General features: G+C 41.6%; 1 protein-coding gene across 4 annotated transcripts in view; it reads left to right on the top strand.

The window, feature by feature from the left end:
* Mms19 (MMS19 nucleotide excision repair homolog (S. cerevisiae)) overlaps positions 1-7,269 on the top strand; it is a 35,035-nt gene that overhangs the window by 4,944 nt on the left and 22,822 nt on the right. The window lies entirely within an intron of this gene.

The following is a 7,269-nucleotide window of genomic DNA, read 5'->3' as shown; positions in this document are numbered from 1 at the left end:
CTAATGGCTGCATAATATTCCATTGTGTATAGATACCACAATTTTTGGATCCATTCATCTGTGGTGGGGCATCTGGGTTGTTTCCATATCCTAGCTATTGCGAACAGTGCTGCAATAAACATGGAGGTGCACGTGTCCTTGTATATTGGTTCCTGTTGTTCAGGGTAGATGCCTAGTAGTGGTATGACTGGGTCGTAAGGGAGGAGACCACTATTCTTGAAATGAAAAAAAAAATTATTAAAGATGAGTAAACTTGGGCTGGGAAGGTGGCTCAGTGGAAGAGTGCTTCCCTTGCTTGCATGAGGCCCTGGGTTCGATTCCTCCATACCACATAAGCAGAAAAGGCCAGAAATGGCCTTGAGCCATAATTGGCTCAAGTGGTAGGTCACTAGCCTTGAGCTGAAGAGTTGAGGGACAGTGCCTAGGCCCAGACTTCAGGCCCAGTGACCAACAACAACAACAAAAAAAAAGATGAGTAAACTAGGCAGGTGCTGGTGGCCCACAATAGTAATCCTAGCTATTCAGGAGGCTGAGATCTGAGGATCATGGTTCGAAGCCAGCCTGGACCAGAAAGTCTTACCTCCAATTAATCACCAGAAAGCTGGAAGTGGATCTATGGCTCAAGTGGTAGAGTATTATTAGCCAGCTTTGACCATCCCTGGGTGGGGGAAAGGAATTAAAATAAACTATAGGTTGAAGAAATGTGTGTGGCAGCAGAAAGGGCATTTGAGAGCCTGATTGGAACCTAGGCTTGAGAGATTCCTCCCATCTGTCCACACCACCCCAGCCCTTGCCATCACTCCTTAGGCTTTGGCCACTCCAGATTCTCAAGAGGCTGCAGCTTCACGAGACAGAGATCCAATTGTGCCTTCTCAGTGTGACTACATAAAAATTCCTTTGATTACTTCTCTGTGCTCCTCTTGAACTACCACCCTGCTGAGGAAAGAAAGTGTGGGGAATTAGGAAATACTAGTACATAAGTCCATTTCTATGAGACAAATCTTGTTTGTTTGGTTTTTTTGGGGGGGTTGTTGGTCATGGGGCTTTAACTCTGGGCTTGGGTGCTTATCCCTGTGCTCTTCAGCTCAAGGCCAGTGCTCTACCACTTGAGCCACAGCACCACTTCCGGTTTTCTAGTGGGTAATTGGAGATAAGAGTCTCACGGACTTTTCTGCCCAGGCTGGCTTTGAACCGTGATCCTAAGATCTTAGCCTCCTCAGTAGCTAGGATTACAAGTGTAAGCCACTGGCGCCCAGCTTATGAGACAAATCTTGAACACTTTGGGAAAACTTAGGGCTGCCAATAAAGGGAAAGGAACTTACTGTTTCCTTAATGCTAGTGACTCTACTCTTGGGAACATTAACTCTTTATTAGCTTCTTTTATCCCAGGAGTCCCAACTGCATAATTAATAGTATTTCCAGGTATTCTGGTTTTCATTTGGGAAAACTTAAGAGTGTTAAAAGAATTAATCACTTAAAGTTAGTAACCCATGGTCCATAAACCCAGAAATTCTCCTTTCTTTTGTTAACCCAGTTTCTGTTTTTATCACTATGGTAACGCTGAACTTATAACACTGGGATTGTTTTTTAAAAGTCTTTCTGCCCCAACAGACGGGACTTCTTAAAAGCTCTCTATATTTCTATCATAAGCCCCAATAGTATGTGATTTAGGATATTCAATAAATGCTGAATAAAAACAAAAACACAGAAAGGCTTTTTAAAAAGAAATGTGGAAGAAACAGAGGCTGATTCCAGGAAGGCTTTGTAGGCGTTGACACTTGAGATGGTCTTAAAGGAAGAGTGTTGTTCCTCAGACAAGGATTGTAAAGGGGCATTCCACACCAAAGTATTCTATTTTCTGGCTTATGTGTATGGAAGAATTTGACATGTTGACATTTCATGTAACTGAGTGATAGGAGGCATGATGAAGGGGCAGCTAGATCCCTGTAGGCTAAAATTTGAAGGACAACCAAGGAATCCGGTTGTAAGCAATAAGGAATAAAGGGAGATTAGTAAGCAAGTAAATAATGTGTGTGGAGAGAGATAATTCTGGATAGAGTATGGGTGTATTGAAGTCTGTGTGTGTATGTGTATGTATGTGCGCATGTGTGCAGGTATGCTGATCCCGGAGCTTGAACTCCGGGCCTGGGTGCTGTCAGTTAGCTTTTTTGCTCAAGACAGCACTTTACCACTTAAGTCAAAGCTCTATTTCAGGCTTTTTGGTGGCTTATTGGAGGTAAGAGCCCCACAGACGTTTCCGCCCTGGCTGGCTTCAAAACTCAATTCTTAGATCTCAGCCTCCTGAGTAGTTAGGATTATAAGCATGAGCCACTGGCCCTAGGCTGGTAGTCCTTAAAAAAAAAAAAAAAGTAAAATGCCCTACTCTAATCATGTTAAGTGAATGTATCAGTGGCCTTTTGCATATTCACAGTGTTCTGTAACAGTGTAAAAATTCAAGAATATTTTCATCATACCAAAAAAATAGGAGACTTAAAGCTGAGTATGGTTGTATATTCCTATAATGCTAGCATTTTGGGCGCCTGGGCAAGGAGGAAAATGTCAAGTTCAAGACCTGCATATGTCATATTCAAGACCTGCATAGGCTAAGTACCCAGACCCTGTCTCTGGAGAAGAAATAGATGGACACGAGTGGCACAAGCCTTAATCCTAGCTCAGGAGACTGAGATCTGAGGATCATGGTTGGAAGCCAGCTGGGGCATACAAATCAGAGAGAGAGACTAACTCTACCTTAGTAAAAAGCTGCAAGTGGGGGTTGTAGCTCAAGTTGGGGTTGTAGCTCAAGTAGTAGAGTGCCAGCCTTGACTGAAAGCTTGAAGCTAAACTAGAGTGCAAGACCCTGGGTTCAAGCCCAGCACTGGGACTAAAAAAAAAATGAGGCAACCTCTGGGAGCATGCATTGACTGAGAGGAGCATTTTGGAGCATTTTCTGCAGATGAAATTTTTCCATATTGTGATTGATTTATTGATTACATAGGTATACATTTAAGATAAATTTCACCAAAGTATACACTAAATAGTGTTCATTTTACTATGTATAAATTTTACCTTTTTTTCCACCTTTTTTTTCCCTCTGGTACTAAAGGACTCTGAGTCCCATATATGCTTAGCTTTGAGCTACAACCCAACCCTTGCTTCTTCTTTTTTTTTTTAATAAAAAAGATGTAGCAAGGCATGCTGTCATAGACTAAAGCAGGAAAATTTTGAGTTCAAGGCCATCATGGGTTACATATTGAAGACCATCTCTTAAAGATGAATGAATAAGTTGGGCCATTTGAGATAGTTCCAAAGATAGTCTCTAGGCCAGCATCCCAGAGGATTTTGATGGTGTTGCTAAAGAATAAAGGGTTCAGTTCAATGACATTCTTGGCTATTAACAGTAACAAGTCCCCTATGGCTTTCAGTGTAGAATTACTAAGGTTTTCTGTGTTACCTGCTGAAATTAGTTGTTAGATGGGTTTATTTGGCACTGTAGCCAAGGGATTCCAAGAAAGTACCCTTTTCAATGCTCCTAAAAACTTATTTTCTGAGTTTGTAACCCAGGAAATAGAAATTTTTCTTCACAAAAGTGTTGGGGAGCCAGGCTCCAGTGGCTCACATCTGTAATCCTAGCTACTGAGGAGGCTGAGATCTGAGGATCACTGTTCTGGGCAGGAATGTCTATTGAGACTCTTCAGTTAACCACCAAAAAGTAGGAAGAGCTGTGGCTCAAGTCATAGAGCACTAACCTTTACACACACACACACATACACATCTTAGGCACAGCACCCAAGGGAGAAAAAAGTGTTCAGTGATTAAGGAATTGATGTGGGACACAATATGAGTTCTTGGTTGGTTTGTCCTATGAGCCTGCCTGGTGCCCTTCCCCCACCCAGCAGCCTGCTCATTTTTCCCCTTGGCTGTTTCTCAGGGGCTGGGGCAGCAGCTGGGCTTCCACATCCTGGCACAAGTAGGGCTAAAGAGTGCCTGATGTCTAAATTGGTGCCAGTCACGAGCTATGAATCCTGACTGGAGCTCTCCTATCCTCAGTCTAGTTGGATTTCTTTAGTACAAGAGTGAGCCTCTGCCCAGCTCAGCTCACAGCTGTTACTGTGACAGGCTTAAGGTGAACTGCTTGTTTAGGAGTTTGTTCCCAGAACAGGCTGAGGGTGGTAAATCCCTAATTACCATACCCTCATTAGCTAAAAGTCCTTTATCTATGTTAACTCACCCCTTGTGAAGATAATAATTTTCTCTTTGTTTCTCTCTTGAAAATATAAACTAAGCTGGTCATCAGCGGCTCACAGCTGTAATTCTACCTACTCAGGCACCTAAGATCTGAGAATTGCAGTTCAAAGCCAGATTGGGCAGGAAAATCTATGAAATTCTTACAAATTAAACACATCCATACAAACCCAAAAAAGAGACAGCACCCAGGCCCTGACTAAGGTTCAATGTATTGCTTGGCTAGGCACTGGTGGCTCATGCCTGTAATCTTAACTACTCAGGAGTCCATGGTCTAAGGATTGCAGTTCAAAGCTTGCAGGGACAAAAAAGCCCATTACTCTTATTTCCAATTAATCACCAGAAAAGCCAGAAGTGGAGCTGTGGCTCAAGTGGTATAGAGCATTAACCTTACACAAAAATCTCAAGGACAGCACCTAGGCCCTGAGCAGCATGTGTATATGCACCTGTGCACATGCGCGCGCACGCGCGCGCACACACACACACACACACACACACACACAGTATACTTCTTAACACAAAACTGTTAAGGTACCTGTAATAATAACACTTAGAAGGCTGAAGACAGAAGGAGCTAAACAAGGTCAACCTGGGCTGCATAGTAAGACCTTGTCTGGAAAAAAGAGAGAGGGCAAGAACAAGAAAAATAGATAAAAACTAGGCACCAGTTACTCACTCCTAGCAACTTGAGAGGCTAAGAGGGAATGGTTGAAGTTTGAGGCCAACCCAGGCTGGAAAATGTTCACAAGACTTTATCTTGAAGTAGTAGAATGCCTGTCTACCAAATATATAGTCTTGATTTCAAGCCCTAGTACCACCAAAAAAAAGTTTGCTAGGTGCTGTTGGCTCACATCTCTTATCCTGGTTACTTAGGAGGTTGAGTTCTGAAGATCCGGGTTTTTAAAGCCAGCTCAAGCAGACAAATCTGAGATTATTATCTTCACGTAACCAGCAAAAAGCCAGTAGTGGAGTTGTGGCTTAGGTTTGAGTAAAAAATCTTAAGAGCTCAAGGCTCCAAGTTCAAGCCCCCCTCACACACACACAAAAGGAGGAGGAGGAAGAGGAGGAGGAGGAGGAAAAGTATACCTCTCTGAACCCTTAACTGTTTGCTGTTTCCCTAGAGGCAGTAAGTTACTGTTTCCTGCTAGATCTTCCAGAGATATAAATAAATGGAAATAAAAATAGGCCTTCCCACTAAAAACAATACTGGGTTTATACTATACATATTATTTATACACACTGTTCTGCTTGTCAGATTATTAGTATGTATATGGCTTCTTTGGTCTTGTTTCAGTGAACACAAGTACTAACATCTTTTCAGATCCTGATTTCATTTCCTTTGGCTATATACCCCAAAGTGGGACAGCTGCATCATATGTTCTATTTTTAATTTTTTTAGGAACTTCCATACTGTTCCATGACTGTACCAAATTCACATTTCCACCAACAATGTACAAGGATTTTCTTTTCTTACATCCTTGCCAGCACTTATGTGTAGTTTTCTCTCTCCTATTTTTTGATTCTCTTTTTCCTTTGGGTCATTTTATAGACTATTATATGTGTATACATAAAGGCTTTTGACTTCATAATATTAATTTTGCAAACAGACACTTTAAATTATTTTAGTTGATTATTTCTCATGGATTTTTAAAAATAATTTTATTGGTATTACGTGATTACATAAATTTCACAAATTTCACAGTATTGTGAGATAGTGATACTTAAAGTCACAAACACATTTTAACCTTCTCAAGGCAAGTTGTCAGTATCATGGTCTATAATGTTTGTGAATTCTATGAGCTTTGATAATACAACTATTTCTTCCACATTGGGTGATAGGTACATTTCTTTCCTTTTGCTTAGTGTAAGCTGTTCCCTCTTTCCCTCTCCCTCCCTCCCTCCCTTCACTCCCCTTGAGTTGCTTAGTTCATTTTCATCAATGTCCAGTGCAGCTGATGGGCCCCTCTGTTGTGTATTTTTCCATTTCCCTCTGACTCTGTGCCCTCCTCCTAGCTTCCCTCAGATGTGCATACATAATACATATTGTGTGTGTGTGTGTGTGTGTGTGTGTGTGTGTGTGTGGTCAACATGGACTCATTTAGAAATGATATGACAAATTGAGTGGAGGTCCTTTGTTTCTTGAGTACTGTTTACTTTGTCATATCTCCTTGCACTTTGGATTTAACATCCACATATTAGGTAGACCATATGCTGTTGGGCTCTGTTCTTGGCTTACCTCGCTCAACATTATTTGTTCTAGTTCCATCCATTTCCCTGCAAATGCCATTCTTTTGTTTCTTCTAATGGCTGTGTAATATTCTATTGTATATAGATACCACAATTTTTGGATCCATTCATTTATAGTGGGGTATCTGGGTTGCTTCCATATCTTGGCTACTGTGAACAGTGCTGCAATGAACATGGAGGTGCATGTGTCCTTGTATCCTGGTTCCTGTTGCTCAGGGTAGATGCCTAGTGGGATGGCTGGGTCATAGGGAAGGTCTATATTTAGCTTTCCAAGGTACCTCCAGACTGCTTTCCAAAGTGGTTGTATTAGTGTACATTCCCACCAGCAATGCAATAGCGTTCCTCTTTCTCCACATCCCCTCCAGCATTTGTCATTGGCTGAATTTAGGATGTGGGCTATTCTGACTGATATAAGGAAGTAATATCAGGGTTGTTTTTAGTTGCATTTCCTTTATAGCCAGGGATGATGAACATTTCCTCATGTTTCTTTGACATTTTCATCTCTTCTACTGAGAAGTCTCTCTGGCTCCCTTTTAGCTCCCTCTCTTTATTTAGCCCATTTAATGATGGGTTTGTTAGATTTGGGAGGGATTAGTTTCTTGAGTTCCTTATATATAATAGATATTAGGCCCTTGTCTGATATATTGCTGGTAAATACTTTTTTTTTTCCAATTGGTTGGTTGTCTTTCTTTTTTTATTGGGTCCGGTCGTGGGGCCTGAACTCTGGGCCTGGGCGCTGTCCCTCAGCTCTTCAGCTCAAGGCTAGCACTCTACCACTTG

Source organism: Dipodomys ordii, unplaced genomic scaffold (genome assembly GCF_000151885.1).
Source record: "Dipodomys ordii isolate 6190 unplaced genomic scaffold, Dord_2.0 Scaffold36, whole genome shotgun sequence".
Classification (NCBI taxonomy): domain Eukaryota; kingdom Metazoa; phylum Chordata; class Mammalia; order Rodentia; family Heteromyidae; genus Dipodomys; species Dipodomys ordii.
The sequence above is the reverse complement of the archived record's forward strand: the minus strand, read 5'-3'. Positions and strand labels throughout refer to the sequence as shown.